Source organism: Larus michahellis, chromosome 5, assembly GCF_964199755.1.
Source record: "Larus michahellis chromosome 5, bLarMic1.1, whole genome shotgun sequence".
Classification (NCBI taxonomy): domain Eukaryota; kingdom Metazoa; phylum Chordata; class Aves; order Charadriiformes; family Laridae; genus Larus; species Larus michahellis.
Window position 1 is genome coordinate 45276999 of NC_133900.1, and position 9315 is coordinate 45286313.

Consider the following 9315-nt stretch of genomic DNA (forward strand, 5'->3'; position numbering starts at 1 on the left):
TGGTGCTGAGAGTGGAATATCCTGTGACTTCCCTCCGGACCACGTGCTTAAATGTCTTCCTCTTTTAAAACAATACATACATAAGGAGTAATGCATATGCTGATGTGGAACCAGGCACGTGCACCTGTACCCAGGAAATAACAGATGCTCTCAGATCCCATGGTAGAGACAGAACCACAAAGGCCAGATCAGATCTAGACTAATAAAAATATGTATTCTGCGTCTGTAATAGATTATGTGTAAGAAAGCATTTTCCTCAAATAACTGCTTTTTTTTTAAATTTTCATAAATAAAGGTTAAACTGAAATAATTTTATTCATAAAAAATACTCTGGCAATACATGGAAATTAGACTAATTCCATTCGCCTTGTCATTCCTTCTTTCCTGATGTTGAAAATGATGGATTATTTTCATCAGTAAAGATGGTAAAAGGTGCTGATGAAGCCTTACAAATGACCTTTGAATTTACAAAGACAGTGTCTTAATTCTGTTGTCATGCTGGACTGTTACTGTCAGGATAGCATTTTTGAAGTCATCTAACTTTCTGTGCAGTGAACCAAGTGTGTGCTGTTTTTCTCTAACTTTTCCCACTTTCATGGTACTAAGTGGCAAAAAAGAAAGCTAATACAATGGACATTTAAAAATGCCTATTTTGGAGTGTTCGCTTAATGAATTCTGTCTTGTAATTCAGTTCAAATTGCAGGGCTAGAAAGATTCTGCCTGCACACCAACATACTCATTTCGAAGTAAGAGTTACTATTCTTTGTGTCTTCAGGGACCAACAATGGCGGAGGGAAGGAGAAAGGAAACTTTGTTAAGAAATCTGAGTTCTTGCCGTAAAAACAGAAATGCCAACCCTGATCTTTTTATAATTGCAACACCACTTCTCCACTCTGTAGAAGGATATTAATCAAGCAGTTTCAGTACATGACTCTCTCGCATGTCTTCAAATTCATCTGCTCACATGAATCTGTAGGCCTTGATAACCAGTTTCCTTGAATAGTTCTTTCACCTGCATGAAATACTCTTGGGCTTACATATGCACTACATCCTGTCCAGCAAGAACAAGGGGCAAATTATTATTTTCCATCAAAGAAGAACTGAAGTTGTCTTTCAAATTTTCTTGAATGGAGAATCTGAAATATTCAATTCACATTCCAAAGTTATTTATTTTTTAAGTAAAGAGCTTTTTTAATAATAACAATGCTATGAAAAGCACTTTAAACCACTGTGTACATCTGCTTAAGCAGCTGTAGAAGTCTTCCTTCAGTACGGCAACGTTAGGTGACCTAGTTTGTATGAAGGTTTTTCATTTATTTTTCTTAAAATTTCTTTTCTTCCAAACTCTGACACCAATTTTCCAACCCTTATTTTGCGAGGGTCTCTTAGGAAGCCACGCTTTCTGACTTCCCCTGCTATCGTAGAGTGATATTTTTCTCTCTGTTAATACTGCTTTAGTGTCTCTTTCTTATCCATTATTTCTGATTTAATTTCACTGTAAATGAGACTAATGCTGAGATGAGCAATACTAACAAAGACTCGCAAGGAATCATAAATAGTATTCTGAAGAATTTGAACACACATATGTTTGATCTAAAATAACTACTTTCCCTCCTCCAATAATGTGCTGAGTTTGAGGTAGATTAACGCAATTTCTTTATAATACATACCACACAAGGTAATGTGCTAATAGAACAACATTTTGCTTTGTGATTGACATTTACAGTTAATTTGTCTATTTTTTACTTCTCGTAACTATTCATTTGCAGCATTATTGGACTTTTTTGGGCCTTTGGAATGGCATTTTCTTTTCGGCGATGATTGACTTTGTAGCTTTCTAGATGAGCAAATGGCTTACATTTAAAGAATTTAAACACTGTCAAGGGTATTTTGTTTGTTTTTCCTGACTTTCAATATGAAATGTTTTAATTTTTCTGTGTTGGTTTGTTGGGTTTATAAACATTTAACTTCTTCACAAAGTCACTTTGCATTATATAAAAGTAGAAGACCCTTGCTTATCACAGAATTATGAAGGCTTTCCAGTTAACATTGAAAAAGGTGAATATTGGGACAGGAACAATAAAATAACAAGCTTTTTTTTACAGAAAATAGTTTCAAAAATCCTTTATTAAATTTCTTCCAATTTATTCAAACTTTTACAAGCTATATAACAAATAATTCTGATGTAAATTAATTATCATTTTATACACACACATATGTCTCACAGAGCAGCTTTCCTATATGGTAGGGTATATATGTGTTACTTGTGGACATGGATGTTTGTTATATTCTTCGTGGTTATCTTTCTGTGTTTATGCTTTGTGACATTTATATTACATATGCATATGTTTTCTAAATTACTTAAATGTTGCAAAACTTTTCAGTTTGCAACTTCAGTTGCAAAACTTCAAAGATCTGGTCTTTTCTTCCATGGAATCTTTGTTTCTCCCAGTTACTATTAGGGTAAATCGGTTATTTGTATGAAGATGAGAAGGAGACTGGTAGAGTCTGAAAGCAGTGCTGCAGGATTGCCGTTCTGTTATTTTGTTTTATATCAGCTATTTTGAAGCCTTTGATATAGTTGGTCACAGTCTGTGTTACAAAGGAGAGAAAATACAAAGTGATTTCGATGATAGCAGATGCTATTTGCTTCTTCCAAACAAGTACAGATACCTAAGCAATGCCTGTATCTTCCGCTCTTGACACAAATGGTTCCTGTATTTTTGTTTTTGCGACCTAGCTATAGAAAACAGTAATTGATTAAATGTAAGTGTGTTTATTCAATAAGGTTCCACAGGCTGCAGATGGATATCTGCTCCACTGTTACCCTCCATGGGCTGCAGGGGGACGGCCTACCTCACCATGATCTTCACCGCAGGCTTCAGGAGAATCTCTGCTCCAACGCCTGGAGCACCTCCTCACCCTCCTTCTTCACTGACCTTGCTGTCTGCAGAATCGTTTCTCTCACATATTCTCACTACTCTCTCCAGCTGCTCTTCTGCCACAGTTTTATTTTTTTCCCCTTCTTAACTATGTTATCCCAGAGGTGCTACCACTGTTGCTGGTTAGCTCAGTCTTGGCCAGCAGTGGGTCTATCTTGGAGCCGGCTGGCATTGGCTCTGTCAGACATAGGGGGAGCTTCTAGCAGCTTGTCCCAGAAAGCTGCCCTTGTAGCCCTCCCCACTACCATAACCTTGCCATGCAAACCCAATACAGATGTGCTGTCATAATTGACTTAATTTTATTTTTCCCAGGTAAATGGGTCAGTCTCTTTAAGTCTTCTCTGAGAAGACAGAGGATCTCTCTGTTCCTTGGTTATCCTGGAAGACTTCTCTGCACCAGACCCAGTTTGTGTGTATGTTTTTTTAATATAGGATTGGAAGTGTAGACTGCATTTGTGCTGCATAATCAGAAGTGCTTTATACAGTGGCATTCCTTTTCTTTGCTGGAAATATTTTTCCTGATGTATCATAGGATTTCAGTTACTTTTTTCACAGCTCTATCAAATGGGTGTCTTGGGTACCCTGTGATGGCCCTCTTTTTCCTATATTGCTTCCAGTTGTCTGTATTTCATAGCAGACCTCAAGTGCATAACCCTGTCATTTGTAGTATTAAAATTTAATCCAGTTTCTATTACTTCAGTCCTCAAGGTCATACAGCTCTTTGTGTGTGATATTCTGGTCCTCAGCCAGACTGGTGCTGCTTCCCAGTTTTTAACATAAGCAAACATTAATTAGTACATGTATTTTTTGTGTCCAGGTCATCAATGAAAATATTAAGGGAAGACTCATCCTAAAATGGATCCTTGAAGACCTCCTTTAGGAGCTGCCCATCATTCGAGTAGTTCCACTTTCAGTACAAATCACACTGTTCCATTTAGCCTGTTTCTTACCTACCTTGCATTTCTTGTGCTCATTTCCTCCGTCATGTCTAACTAATATTCCATGCAGAGCAAGTTAGCACCTGAAAGTAATTGTGTTCCTTTGGAGGTGTATGCTTATCTTTTCAATACCTTTCTGAAGTCCAGATGTAATCTTTTCCATTTCCTTTGGTTTTATACAAAATAATGTAAGATTTTATGGGAAAAAAACTGTCAAAATCATCTTTCAGTAGAGACTAGGGAGGCAGCTAATACATCCTTTTCTCTCTATGTGTATTTATCAAGTGAATGTATGGGTACGGAGAACCATGAGGGCAAACTTCACTGTTGGTATGTTACCTGGGCTGTGAGATTTTAGCAGCCCCAGTCATGTGTCTGTGCAGCTGCCTTCATCACCATCATATTCACATAGCATCTATGCCTTGTTTTCTCAACACCATTATTTAGGAAAATCATTGTGCTTGCATGGCTTTGAATTATTGAAAATACGGTGTTTTCTCTCTTGGAATCTGTTCTCCTTCCAAACATTTTTGTGGGATCGCCTAGAGCTTTAAAATATTTTCTTTTAATAGGGCTGTAGTGTAAGAATTGCTTTAATGTTACTCTATTTGTCATATCTGTGATATGCTGCCATAACTCCGTGATACTCAAGCTCAATCTGTCCATGCACAAAGGTTTATTATTTTCCTTCCACATAATATGGGACTGTCTACAAGCGAAGGTGCCAGCTGTGGTTGGCCTGATCTCAGGAGAATGTTCATAATTAGATAATAACATTGTTTTGTGGTTTTGTCCGCATTTGACTGGACATCTCTTCTAGAATATGGTAGTACTCTGACATCATGGTAGGCAGCAATTCAGTGGTGTCTCTGTTCTTACTGTATGCATCAGTCCTTCACTTGACTTACTTCCATATGACTTACATGAATTACTCTGTTCCCATTCCGCGTGGGTCAATTTCTTCTTTAATCCGGTGGTGCTTCCTCAGTCTGATCACCATGTCTCTCCTTCATAAGATAAATCATTTACATTTAACACAGTACTGTACTGGAAAGATCTTTTTTGTCATCTCATGTCTATTCAATAGCAAATCTCTGCTTTACAAACGGAGATCGAGAATGGATCCTATGAACAACTACAAACCTACAAATGCTCCTGGTAGCAGTAGGAGCTGGCACCATTCAGTAAGTCGCTTGGATTTTAAAAGCGAAAATTAATGGGAAGCTTGTGCTTGTGAGAAATTTTATTGACCAGCTCTCAGAGACAGCCAGACCACCAGCATGGATCCTATAAGAACCTTTTTCCCCGTTGGAGAAAACCCCCTATTCTAAAATGGAGGCACTGTGATGTCCATTCACTTTCAACATTTTTCTCTTTCTGTCTTGCGTAATCAGTCTTACTCAAGAGCTTTCTTTTACATTCTAATTATGCAATGCCAAGGGGACCCTCATCTCAGGTGAAGTCTTTAAGGGCTACTGATAATGCATATAACCTTTTCCAGCACCAAGATTTGAACTCAAAATTAGTGAAAAAAGGCAGGAGCTGAAATTAGGCTAGAAACAAAGTTAATGTTTTTACCAAGGAGTGTAATTAGCCAATAGAGCAGCTTCTGGTAGGAGTAGCTGATCCACAGTCATTAAAATGTCAAAGGCTTACTGTGTTTTTGTTTGTTTCCTTGTATTTAATATGAGCCATATGGCAATGAACAATACTTCATTTTGAGTATCCAAGAAAGGGAACTCTTATTAACAAAGGCTTTATAGTAGCATGTGTGAAAGAGGCCTTTCATTACATTTGTAGGGTTAATTTATATGGGGTAATGTTTGGTCTCAGTTAATCCATCTATCTAATATTTTAACAATATTTTAATGAAACCTTGAGACAGATGTCAATGTGGTAAGAGTTGCCTATTTTATCCATTGATTTTCAGTAAAATATTGAGGAATGAAAAACTGAAAACCTAACTCTAACAAAGGGGAATTACAGTGATCATCATTCATTGATTTCAACAGGGCCAAAATTTTATGGGGCATTTATATGTTCATCACAGAAGTAGAGAAATATAAATATACAGATTTAAGATAACCTTTATGCATGTAACAGAGGCAGTTATTGTAAAACCTGCAATTCTGTCATATGTAGTGTGTCATAATGTTTTATAATACATAGGCAAAAAGACCTCAAAAAACAACCTTCGTAGAACATGACTTGCATGTCAGCTTCCTTCCTAGTTAATGATAGTCACAAAGCTGGTCCCAAATCTGTCATTGCTAAATGAATACTAAATTGATACTCGTCATTCTGTTTATTGTTCCCTAGTGTGGTCATCACTATTCTTAGCCCTTTGACTAGAAGTGTCCAGCAGACGTTAATCTGTGCTCATTACATGCAAATTTTAACTGTGTCTTGAATCTTTGATTGGTTGCTGCTGCTGAAGGAACACAGACTTAACTTGACTGGGCACTACTAGACCTTAATGGTCCTGATGAGCCTTACCTCGGGTCTTTGCCTACACACCTGCCCATGGGCCCGGGAGCCTGATTTCAGTCCAGCCCAGGGCCTTCAGTCCCCATCTGAGCTGTCGGAGGACTGCTGGTCTCCAGCTCAGCCACAGCCTTGTCCTGCCTGGGCACGGGATGTGTTGGTGGAGACCCTAACCTGAAACTGATTTCCTGGCTTGGCCTCAGCCCTGCCTCATCACCATGAATTTGCCTGATGATCTGGACTCTTGGCTAGTATCACAGGACCTAACTACCCCAGATGGCTGAATGTGCAATTCCTGCATTCCTGATTCACGGCGTCTTTAAAATTTCATTGCTGTCAGACCCTTGAATGTACTTGTGGCTGGATAATATTTTGGTTTCTGTGGCTTTTGGAGAAATCTAACTTTTAATTATTCTGCACAACATTCATATCCCTCCTCCCCATCCTTATTATGCGTATAACATTTTTTGTCTTCAGACTATTACATCTAGTAGTACATGATTCATGGCCCATTGCAACCCAGTAAAATGTCACTGTTATGAATATATTGCACAGTGAGCCTGCCTTGCACATCTTTGGTGCAATATTTATTGTTCAGCTCTTGCTGGATTCAATGGAAAGATTCCCATTAGGCTGCAAAGACATTTGGAGCAGGTCTGAGTTTGCTTTTAGAGTGCCTGACTACTGAGCGAAAAAAAAGGTATATTTGTAGATTGGGTAGACATCTCTTATATAACTTTAATGTAGTTACTACTGGTGACTAAAATGGAAGTTTCAGCATACTCTGGTTGCAAGACTACATACCCAGGGCCTCTGAAGAGCTCGTAGATTTTCACATGAGCTAAAAACCAGTTACATTAAGAACACCGCATCTACTTCTTCTTGAACAGGAAGTCTGTGGCAGACACCCACTGAGATGTCACCCATGATAGTCTCCCCACTAATCTTAACCTGTAAATTGTTGGTTGGCTCATGTCCATCCCTAGGCAGAGCTCTGTCCATTGCCACTGCTCCCTCCCATAAAGGGCAAATCCCTCTCCTTGCCTTCCCAGTCTCTCCTTCCTAAAGAGCCTCCTTTCTTTCTGAATTTTCCTTTAACCTTCATTAATTGCATTTCATTTCTGTTGTCTGTAATTTTGCGTGCCTTGAGCTCTTTTGCCTGTTTACGCATTCCTCCCTAGGCCCACTTTTACTTTTCCCCTATTCCCTTGTCCCCATTCTTACATGTCTTCCTGTCTGTCTTCCTCTGTCCTCTCTTCCTCTGTCACCACTTTGACTTTGGTATCTTCACATCAGTAGCTATCTGGGGCAGTGGAAGACCCACACCTCAAGAGATGTGCTTTGATGCCATTCCCTCAGTCCCTCAGAAGTTGTACTTTTTCCTCTGTTGTCTCCCATGGCCCTCAAGGCTTAACTTTTTATAAGGTAATCCTCTTGAAACAAAACCTGTCTGTTTTCTTATAGTCTCAGAGCATTGTTATTACTTAAGTTGCTAAGTAAAATTGTGAAGACACTGATGTTTTCTCAAGAAAAATCAGGATGTATTATACCAGCCAGGATAATCTGTGATGTGCTAGCATGAATACGATCTAAAATAAAGGTATGCTCTGGGTTTTCATGGAGTTCTGTTTTTTCTTGATGAATTTATGCACCCAGCCTGACCACCATATATACAATCAAAGAAACCATATGTGCAATTTGTCTTGTGCAATGTGATAAAAATGTACTTTTTTTTAAATCCATCGAGATCATTTCATATGATGGCACTGACCCGTGCCATTCTGTGTGGGCTCACTCATTTGGCACAGCTCCACAATAGCTGTGATATCCCAGCAGGTTTTTTGCTGGATATCACAGCAAACCAGGAAATCACTGGCTCAGATTCAAAGCAGGGGAAAGAAAACAACATGGAAAACTAGATTAAAATGATTTACAAGACAAATACACAAATAGTTGGAGTGGTCACCATACACATTTTACCCATTCTCAAAAGTTTGCTTCTACTTTTAAAATAGTAAAACCGAGTAATATTGGTTTTTATGTTATCTCTTTGGTCTGAGATTTACTAATTTCTACTGCCAGATGTGCGAACTCCCTTAAAATAGCATTTGCTGACAATACATCATTACTACAGCACAAATAAGTAGTTTGAATCCATTGCTCCTAGCTAACTGGTGTTCTTTGCTAAGCCTTGAAATTATGGAATTGATTCTTCATTGAGGTTGATGTGAATTGCAACTACCTCTGCAGAAGTAAATGGAATAATAAGAAGATAAGAGCATGGAGAATAGGGCTCAACATCTCTGAAGGGAGGTGGTGTTTTTGGCTTAAAAGATTGTCAGTTTTTATAATAATTTATGACCAATTCCCAGAAGACAAACATTGTCTAAAATTAAATGCTTCAAATTTGCAAGCAACAATGAGTCATGGTAGATACAGGGAAAAGTAGCAAAACCAGCAATGACAGAAAGTGGGTGTTAAGAATAATACAAAATAAATCTGAGATCTGATAGCTGAATATTCATAAATAATCTTATTCTATTTTAGTTTTCTAGAAAGATGTTATTTCATTAGCTAGTTTTTCAACATCAGCATTCCCAAGTAAGGTAAATAATTTGTTACTCAAAATAGCAAAATATTCAAATTCATATATGGGAATCTATAGTACATGTGAAAATCAATAATTTTAAAAGAAATTCACTCTTTTTTGAAGGAGTTCTTGTGTGTTTTCAATTGTAATGGAGTCTGATTTTAAGTGACTTTATAGCTGTTTTTGTAAAAGTATCAAAAATAGTTCCATGGAGTGCATCTGTTCTTCGTTCTTCCTCCCAAAGCTTTTAGTTTGATCTTCACAGTACTCTGAATAAGATCAACTCATTCAGATAGCTGGTTGCTTAGCCTGGTACTGGCACATCAGGTAACGATCAAACTTATGTGGAACTGTGGGATCA